Source organism: Pelodiscus sinensis, chromosome 19 (genome assembly GCF_052426305.1).
Source record: "Pelodiscus sinensis isolate ZL-2025 chromosome 19, ASM5242630v1, whole genome shotgun sequence".
Lineage (NCBI taxonomy): Eukaryota > Metazoa > Chordata > Testudines > Trionychidae > Pelodiscus > Pelodiscus sinensis.
Window position 1 is genome coordinate 21,121,298 of NC_143070.1, and position 10,718 is coordinate 21,132,015.

A 10,718-nucleotide genomic window follows, 5' to 3' on the forward strand; every position below is an offset into this window, starting at 1 on the left:
GTTCCCCGTCTCCTGCACCCCGAAATGGCACAAACAGACTGTACCAGCCAGTGGAATTGAGGGTGGTTTATTGCTCCTCCAGCACAGCGCAGCACAGATGTAATCTGGTTACAGGAACTGGGCTAGGAGGCCTCAGGCCCCCTTGAGATGGGGGAGACTGGGCCCCTAAACTCCAGCTCCTCTCCCTAGGCTGTCTCATCCATCCTCACAGACAGCCACCAACCAACCAACCCACTTCCAGCCCTGCCCCCCAGCCACCTTCCTTTGTTCCTCTCCATGGGGGGTGTCTGGCCACTGGTTCAACCAGTTTGGCCTTACCTCTGCCTAGTGAGGTTTTCCCTGCTGGGTCTTGCTCCAGACAGCAGGGGTCACCACAGCCCAGCAAGTACCCCCACTACGTCACAAAAGCTCATCACCTAATAAACCATCTTATTAGTCTTTAAAGTGCTACATAGTCCTGTTTTTTGTTTTAATTGTACTTAAGTATTGAAAAGTAAAAATGAGTTGTCCTATGGAACGCTGTGCTTAACCACCCAAGTTCTTGCAGGTCACCATTATTTCTCTCTCTCTCACATACACATGATATATATACACTTACAATATAACTCTCTATATTATATACACACACATACTATACATTTTTCAATGATGGAGTTTAACGATAGTCACTGCCTTCATTTATAAAGATGAAGAGTGACCAAATTAAATACAAGTCAGAGTACAGAAATGTATTTATTTTGTCCACATTCACAGTGTGCATTTTTAGCATTTTTCCGTTGTAACAATTAATTTCTAAAGTGTTTGTTCAAGGGTAGGAGCATTTTTTCAAAATTATCAATCCTTGCTGTTCTATGAAAAAAATGAGTCCATCACATGGAAGAATCTCTCGCAGGCAGCTAATGGAGACAGAGGTCTGTTGGCCCTGATGCACAGCTCCCTCATTCTAGGAAAAGACTGAAGCAGATCTCTGGTCTCTCCTGAAGAGGCCGAATACCCATCAAGCTCCTTTGCAGTTTTATTGGTCTAAAATGACATAATCTCTTACCTTTTCTAATCCCAGTTTCGTGCTTGTTCCAAGTGGTCCTAACATTTGGCATCAAGATGTCAGTTGCTATTTGCTCCAGGTCTTCAATTATTTCACCAAAACACTTCTGACTGCCATACTGGAGTCCATCTACCAGTGACCTCGAGGGCATCTTGTTCCTTTGCAGATTTGAAAACATCTAGTATAATTTAAACTTAAAAAAACATGTGGTTTGTTAACATTCTACACACTAACAAAACATATAGATGGTATTGTGAGATTTCGTGGGCACAGCTCACTTCTTCAGATGACCGGAGTTTTGAGTTTTGGATGTGCAGATGTTTTCAGGGAACTATCCACAATGATTCTAAGATCTTTCTGGGGTGGTAACAGATATTTTAGACCCCATCATTTCCTTGAGCATATCTGGGATTATACTTTTCCATGTGCAATACTTTGCACTTATCAACAATGGATTACTTCTGCCATTGTGTTGCCCAATTACCTACTTTTGTAAGATCCTTTTGTGACTCTTTCCATTGAGCTTTTCAATTTCATATTTTGATTAATTTTCTATTATCTGCAACAGTTGCCATCCCACTGTTAACCACCTTTTCAAGATCATTGAAAAGTTTAACTTTACTGGCCCAACAGCAAATTCCTGCATCATAACCCTAATTGCTATTCCTCCCTCTGCCCATCCCCAGCTTTTTTTTTTATAACCAACTCATTGCTAACTAAGCCCTTTCAGATAGCATAGTATAAAAATTTAGTTTTTTTCTAAAATACTACTTTAGTAAAAGTCACACTATCACAAAAATAATTTAGTTGAGTCTGTCATACCTCGGTGTTCTCGTACCTCGGTACCTTCGGTGGTCTGGACTGTCAGTGTCAGCGTCGTCTGGTCAGGGTCGACCTGGCGCGCTCCTAGCAGGACCTCTACTCCGTTGATAAACTTTCGGCTGCGTGCGTAATAATCAGTACTCCCTTTATCTAGAGTGTTAGACCCCGTGCACTTGGGTCAACACGAGATCTCTGAAAGGCCCCGGAAACGACAGATGCAAGCAAGGTTTGAAATCAATCAAGCAGGTTTATTGTCAAATGCGAAGCTCTACCCGTTGGTTACAGAGATCAGTACAATGTGACACCACTGGGCACTATGGCCCGCGTTGACAAGGTAACAACACCGGGCAGGCTTATTGCCATATATCAGATATTAACAGCACTTAGTGAAAGTTAAGTTACTGTGCATTCTGTAAGTTTAGGCAATGACACCTGCCGTTCAGGCACCTAGTGCGGCCCCCCCCCCCCAAGGTCGGCCGGAGAGCACCCTCTGCGGTGTCCTTTTATAGACAGGTACAAACAACTTACATCATTTCTTTACGTACCAGGTTACTACCCTCTGTTGCCTAGTTGCCACCCTTCACCTTATGGAAGGGGGGCTTACTTACTATCCTTCATGCTGTCAATTCCGACCTGGTCCTGAACCTAGGTCGGTATGTGCATTAGTTTTTAGGGAGTTTCTGTACCAAGACATTTCTTATTAAGATGTTCCATTACTCCCCTTTGGCTTACAGTCTGTACCCAGTGCCTCCCTGTGTCCTTCCATGCTCGACCTAACTTACACAATCACACAGTTATCAATAGGGCTTCTTTCTTGGCTCCTGTGTTACTGAACCAAAGTCTTGCTCACTAGATTGCAGGCCTGTTGCTGTTTCCATGTTGCAGGCCTTAGGCCTGCTGACTCCATGTTACTGACCCTCAACTTACTACAGAGTCAAGTTCAAATTTCTAGCAAGGGAACTTGAGAATTCTAGAAGTATTTATCTGTACCTAGCAATTCTTTCTGTGATTAGCATATAGAACTTGCTATCCTTTATTTTTATTGTTCTAGTACTACGTTCTGGAGGCCATAATATCCAGCCCGGAAGCCTAATAAAATAGCATCCCACTGCCCTCCACTGCTTGAACCAAGTGGATCATCAGACGGTTGTGGTGGATGCCAGACACAGCTAAACCACCTTGAGAGCTCCCCTATCCTCATGCTCATCACTCTATTCATATTCCGAATGGAGAACAGAAATCCCTACAGCAGAGCCACAAGGAACTCGTTGACACAAAAAGCACGGAAGCATTGCCTAATGGCAAATTCCTTCTCCTGATGCTAATGGCCTGCCGACACCCATGTCTTTAAGTATCAGGGCGATTCTAGGAAAAAGTCCTATAGCTATGGTTTTCAAAAATATCGAACATGGCTAATTGAATTATAAAGTCCTTCTAAGGCAGGGATGGAGAAACAGTTGCCTATGATTGTATGCCTGTGATGCTTTGGACTTCCTCCTTTCCCCTGTACCAAGGCAACTTGGCACTGGTTCTCTAGCCACGTGGTGGAGTGGCTTCAAGGTTTCTTGCCCCCTCTTCTACACATCGCTGGAGTACCAGCCCATTTTGCCCTGCTGCTTCAGGACTCTGCCTTGGAGCTGTACCTCCTGCTTGCTGTGCAAGGTGTGGGAGGTACAAGAGGGGGATGTTGATGTCAGGGTGTTCCTTCTCACAACACTCCAGTACCCTATCACCACACAGAGGCTGTGTCTACATTGGCACCCCTTTCCGGAAAAGGGAAGCTAATGAGACCAGTCGGAATTGCAAATGCCGCGAGGGATTTAAATATCCCCCGTGGCATTTGTATGAACATGGCTGCCGCTTTTTTCCTGCTCGGGGTTTTGCCGGAGAAAGTCGCCAGTCTAGACGGGATCTTGCGGAAAATAAACCCTTTTCCGGAAGATCCCTTATTCCTACTTTCAAGGAATAAGGGATCTTCTGGAAAAGGGTTTATTGTCCGCAAGATCCCGTCTAGACTGGCGCTTTTCTCCGGCAAAACCTCGAGCCGGAAAAAAGCGGCAGCCATGTTCATGCAAATGCCGCGGGGGATATTTAAATTCCCCACAAAATTTGCAATTCCGACTGGTCTCATTAGCATCCCTTTTCCGGAAAGGGGTGCCAATGTAGACACAGACAGAGAGAAGGGGCTGGGGGGAGTTTAGGAATGACAATCTCTGGCACTCTATGGTAATTGCTACTCCTGGAAGTGTCTGGCATGTCCATGCAGCCCCAGAGAAAGTCACTGCTGGGGGTCTCCATATGTTGTCCTTGCCTGCAGACACCACTCCTGCAGCTCCCATTGATCAGTAATGGGGAACCGTGGCCAATAGAAGCTGTGGGCTCATGCTTGTAGAGAAGGGGCACCAAATGGCATCATGCATGGAGCCATTGCTGTACATGCCAGTGGCTTGCAGGAATGGTGCAGGGCCTGGGCTGAAGTAAGCCTGCCTTAACCTCAATAGTGAAGCACCATAAGTTGTCACAGTTAAACAGAGCCCAGCCGAGCCAGATCCTGCTTCCTGAACCCCTGCCTCAGCCCTGAACCACCTCCTACACCCAACCTCTTGCCACAGGGGGTGCCTCTCCCCCTGCACCCTTACTCAGTGCCAGAACGTAGAACCTGAAACCCCTCCTGGACCCCATTGTCCCACCCTGGGTTAAGATCAGAGCCCTTCCTATACTCCATACCTGTAGGAACAAGCACAGGGCCTTATCCCCAAACCCCTACTCCAGCCTGGTGCAAGTCATTGAGGTTGGGGAAATAAGAGAACATCTTACATTGGAAAAGTGATTTTGCAATTAAAAAGGTTAGAAAGCCATGTTATAAGGAATGTGAGGAGGGAGAATACCAACATTTAAAAATGGATGTAAAGAGGGCAGAAGAAACTGCTCCTGTAAGAAAATACTGGAAGTATCACTTTCCTACAGGGACCAGTGAGAAAGTCCTAGTGGAGGTAGGACATTCCTATGGGGAATGGTTACTTAGTCTGCAGTATAAGAAACTGCTATCATCTCAAATCCTAAGACCTAGCAACTTTCCATTCACTGCTGGAGTGAGAAAGTCCTAGTGGAGGTAGGACATTCCTATGGAGAACAGTTACTTTGTCTGCAGTATAAGAAGCTGCTATCCTCGCAAACCCTAAGGCTACATCTATACTGTACATTGTTGTGCAAGAAGATATGCAAATAGGTGCATACCTCATTTGCATTCCTAGTGAGCTGCCATTTTGCAGAAGGGGGTTTTGCACAAGAAGGAGTTGTTTACACTACTCCATGCACAAAAAACCCTTCTTGCGCAGGAGCTGTTCTGCCTGAAAATAAGTGCAAAACCCCTTTCCACAAAAATGATGGCTCATTAGGTATACTAATGAGCTGCAATGATATTCATCGCCATGCCTCATTTGCATATCTTCTTGCACAACAGTGTGCAGTGTAGAAGTAGCCTAAGGCTGATTCAGGTCTAGCAAATTCCTGGAGTTCAGACCAGCAATGACATTTACTTTTTTGGAGGACTTTTACAAAGCCTTTTACACTTTCATTAAAAGCATTTATAAGTGCACTTGTGTTATTTGTTTAGAGCTGTGTTTCTCAACCAGTGGTATGTCTGAAGAGTACTTTAGCACAACTGAAATTGGGAAAAAACAATTTATGTTTTAAATTGTACAGCATTTTATTATTTTTGTACTTTTTACATGAAAAAAATGTCATCTCCTGCCTGGCTATGATTAAGTTGTTCAACAAATGCGTTGCAATGGTAGAAAAAAATTGTGTGTCTGAAAACTGTAGGTACTGGGGGTACTTCTAATTTTTTTTAAAGAAGGTATTTATACTTTTTTTTTTTAAAGGCGTACTTTATTAAAAAAAAAAAAGGTTGAGAAACACTGGTTTAGAGTAATCCTTTGTAAACAACTGTTGGTGGACTCCTACACTGTTTTTAGATCAGTACAGGCAGTCCCCGGGTTACGTACAAGATAGGGACTGTAGGTTTGTTCTTAAGTTGAATCTGTATGTAAGTCGGAACTGGCGTCCAGATTCAGCCACTGCTGAAACTGACCGCCAGTTCTGACTTACATACAGAATCAACTTAAGAACCCCAAGCGTCCCCAAGTCAGCTGCTGCTGAAACTGATCAGCAGCTGATTCCAGGAAGCCCGGGGCAGAGCAACTCTGCCTCGGGATTCCTGTAGTCAGCGCTGGTCAGTTTCAGCAGCGGCTAAATCAGGACGCCTGGGGCAGAGCAGCTGGGGTGCTGCTGGGTTGCTCCAGTAGCGCCGCTCCTCGGCACTACTGGACCAACCCAGCAGCACCCCATCTGCTCTGCCCCAGGCGTCCTGATTCAGCCGCTGCTGAAACTGACCAGCAGCGGCTGAATCAGGACCAGAGCAGCTGGGGTGCTGCTGGGTTTGACCAGTAGCGCCCAGAGCGGCGCTGCGGGACCAACCGGCAGCACCCCAGCTGCTCTGCCACAGGCGTCCGGAGAAAAGCCTAGTCTGCTGGGGGGAGGGCGTACTAGCTGTGCCCCCGCCACCCTAGCAGACCAGGAAGACACGGGCGGCAGACCGAGACGCACCGCGGTCCCGCCGCCTAGGTCCTCCGTGGCTTTGCTCCCCGTCTCCCTGGTCTGCTGGTCTCCAGCAGACCAGGGAGACGGGAGCAAAGCCTCAGAGGACGCCGGCAGCGGGACAGCCACGGGCTGCCTCGCTGCCTGGGCTGCCTTGCTGCCCGAGCCCCCCCTCGACTTTGCAAAGCCTCGGGGAAGCCGGCAGCGGAGCAGTCCAGGCGCGCCTGGGCTGCCTCGCTGCCCGAGCCCCCCCGCAGCTTTGCAAAGCCGCGGGGGGGGGGGGGGGCTCGGGCAGCGAGGCAGCCCAGGCGCGCCTGGACTGCTCCGCTGCCGGCTTCCCCGTGGCTTTGCAAAGCTGCGGGGGGGCTCGGGCAGCGAGGCAGCCCAGGCGCACCTGGACTGCTCCGCTGCCGGCTTCCCTGCGGCTTTGCAAAGCTGCGGGGGGGCTCGGGCAGCGAGGCAGCCCAGGCGCGCCTGGACTGCTCCGCTGCCGGCTTCCCCGCGGCTTTGCAAAGCCGTGGGGGGGGGGGAGGGCAGCCCAGGCGCCCCTGGGCTGCCCGAGCCCCTCCGCGGCTTTGCTCTGCATCTTCCTGGTCTGCAGACCAGGGAGACGCAGAGAAAGCCCCAGAGTACACGGGCGGCAGGACCGCAAGGTCCTGCCGTCCGTGTACTCTGGGGCAGCCCCGTTCATAACTGCGGATCCGACATAAGTCGGATCCGCGTAAGTCGGGGACTGCCTGTATTTCCAAAATGGTGTGGCATGGAAGACTGGGGTTCAGCAAAGATGAAAGTGATACTTCAAGTAGGAGTTTCTTTCAGTAGCAATTTCTTATTTCTGGAAATCAGAAACTGCCTCCAGGAGCACAATCCTATAGGGAGCTGTTTTTGACACAGAAATGTTGGGAACTGCTGCATGTAGGATTGTGCTGCCCTAGCAGCCATTTCCTACAGTAGCGCTTCTTTATGATCGTATCAATAAGAAAGTGCTACCTGTAGCACATTCCTATAAAGTAGAAGCTTTTGTCATTACACTGCCTTTTCCTGCTGCCTCCCTTGTGTGACTTGTCCAATGAGGATGAGAGGCAGGAATGGGGCAGAGGAGGAATGCCAAGCTGAGGGAGGCAGGGAAGAAGCTCAGCACCTCAGTGGGGTGAGCAGAGCCCCCCCCCCCCCTTTGTTCTGCCAAAGCCTGTGGGGTAGAAAGGGATTCTGGGTGGAAGGAAAACAAGCAAAGCTGGATTCAAGTGTACATGTGCTAGGGGTCCATTGTGGCCCAGCTAAGTGAGGGGTGCTGGGTTTGATGAAACATCCAACTGTAGGCCTCACAGTGTAAGGGTTGGTACTCAGGGCTCTGAAACCTGCAAGGTGTGTTCAAATCTCAGTGGGATCTGCTGGGACATGGCTGGTTGCTGCAAAACCCTCCCACCTCATATGCTTTGGCTTCCTTGTGCCCCCCTGCTGGATGTCTGACACCCCCTAGAGCTCAATCTCTGGTTCAGCGGGTGGCTGGGATGTTTCTTTCTGCTTCCCCTGATGCCCTCATGTCTTGTCCCAGAAGCTGCCAGGCTATGCTTCTTGCCTCCCTGGGGGACACAGGTAAGATCATCAGGCCAGGCTGAACAGCAGGAGCCCTATCCTAGGAGGGAGGAGACGACCACTGTGTGTGATGGTGTCACCCAGACAGGCAGCCTCAGGCTAGGAGGACAGAGCTGACCGACATCTCTAGCGCTCCTGAGGCCGAGGGGATCCCAGCACAGATACAAGAGCAGCAGCCTTGGCCAATGGTGCCAGGTTTGCAGGGGCTGTCCCTGGCTCCCCGCTCAGACTGGCCAGGGGGGCACATTGGTGCTAATAACATGCTCAAATGGTGCCATGTTCCAGCCAGGCCAACAGGGAGTGTTTCTTGTGGAGTCACCTGATGCCCACAGGTGTGGCCCTTGCACCCATCCCCCTGCTTTTCCCCTGACCCCTGTGGAGCTGATAAGAAAGAGGCCCAGGCCCAGGCCTAGGCCCAGGCTAGAGCCAGGGGAAAGCAGGAGGAGACCCAGGCTGTAGCTCAGCTCCCCTTTCCTCCCCTGGGCACCTTGAGCAGGGGTGGCTGGTGCTGACCGCTCCAAGGGAAGCCTCAAAAGCCACAGAGCAACCAAGGCAGAGCAAGAGGGGGGCAGGGCCAGGCCTACATGTGGCTGCAGAGCGACAGAGACCCCCCCCCTCCCACCCACAGGGCTGCTCCCCACCCTCTGGCTGCCAAACGCTGAGCCAAGGCCCCACCGACCAGCATGTGGGTGGCTGCTGATGCACTGCCTCCTGCCCTCAGTGCAGGGAGAGTCCTGGACCGTGCCAGTTCCAACTGCTGAGGCAGTGCGCACTGCCATGGGGAGCAGAGGAGCAAAGCATGCACTGCATGAGTGTTTGGGGCTGGTGTGATCCAGGACCCCGTCTCCCCCTCCACCCATGCGGGAGTTCTTCAGGGGAATGAAGTTGGCAGCACATGTCTTGTTACTTCACTCCTCACGACAGTGTGCCCTGCCCAAGCAGCTGGAGCCAATGCTCTGGGGACTTTATTCCACCACTATCTTCCGAGGAGGAGGGAAGGGGAGTCCCAGACCGCACCAGCCCCAAACACTCATGCAGTGCATGCTTTGCTCCTCTGCTTCCCATAGCAGAGCGTGCCATAGGAGCAGCTGGAGCCAGCATGGTCCCTGATCCCCATTCCCTTCCCTGCGCGCAGGAAGGCAGCAGGGGAACAAAGTCCTCAGTGCGCAATGGACTGGCATTTTAGGTACTGCGCCGACTGTTGAGGGGAGGGGAGGCAGAGCTACCCACATACTTCCGGGACGTGGCACGCAGCTGCAGAACTCCCCCACACGCACACCCCACAAGAAGCCCACACTACCTCCATTGTCCCTGGAGGTAATATCAGCATGGCATTCATCTTGGGGCCAGCGCCAGTGAGTACAGGGGAGCCAGGGGCCATGGGGGAGCACAGGAGCAGCTTCGTGCGCTGTGCTTTTGGGGGGGAAGAGCCATATGCAGCTCATGAGCCATGGGTTGTCCACCCCTGCCCTACTCCTGTCCTGCTTCTTCACCCCAGTTCCCTCCCAGATCCTTGGGGGCAAGAACAGAAAGCAAACAGAACATCAGAACAGCCAGACTGGGCCATGCCATTTAGCCCAGGATTCTGTCTCTTGAAAGCAGCCAATTCCATGGCCCCAGAGGGTATCATCAGAACAGACAATTCTCAAGTGTAGCTACCAGCACCTTTTACATATGGGAAGGGCTTGAGGAGATTATTTCTTATTGGTTTGCACTTCACAAACCCTGCACTTTAGCCATGGAGCTGGGGGCCACAGAGAAGCACACACAGACCTGGTCCTTCTGTCTCCCTTTTCAGGCCTTGGGGAGGGCTTTGTGTCAGGCTTATGGCTGAGTGGTTAAGTTGTTGTACCAGAAATCTGTTGGATTTCCCTGTACAGGCTCAAACCCTGCTCGCAGCCAGGCCTGTGTTTTGGCCACAGCAGGTGGGTACTTGGCTCTGTGGCCCAGGCTGCAGGAGTTTGAGGTTCCCCCTTGTTTGTTGATGGCCAAGGGACCTGCCAGGCCCAGGGGAGGTGAGTGATGAGGCACCAAGTGGTGTTGGGCTGAATGTGGCTGCTCTTCACACACTCTGGTCAGTCTCTGGGGGAAGCTGCCTGGGCCTGGCCATGCGAATGTTTGGAAAGGAGACTGGCTGCTGCTTCTGACAGGTGCCATGTGGAGAAACATGAGAAATCTGGAGACAAGGCAAAGGAGACGTAATTGCAGCCACGATGCAGAGCACTGAGCGCTGTCCCCCACACAGAGCAGGAGGACTTTCCCAAAGGCTTTTTCCTCTCACAGGGTCCTGTCTACATCCAGAGTGCATGAGAACAGGGTCCCTGCAGGCCCCGGAGAGCTCTGTTTGGCATTTTTCTGTCTCTGGTCAGTTAGCACCTGCAGGAGGAGTTCAAAGGCTGCACTGAGAGGCCTTCCCAGGACAGGAACCATGGAGCCAAGAGTCTTTCTGGGTAGGAACTGAGAGAGGGTTTCATAGCTCCTGGGAGGAGGTTGACACAGTAGAACAGGCTCTTGACTTTGGCTACCTCCTGCCCTTGCTTCTCTCTTGTTAATTTTGTGCCCTCAGGAAGGGACCAAACCAAAGTTGAGCTGGGCCCCCATATGGTGATGCCAACCCAAACCCTGAGACCAGATAATCAAAAAGAGTGTCAAGGAG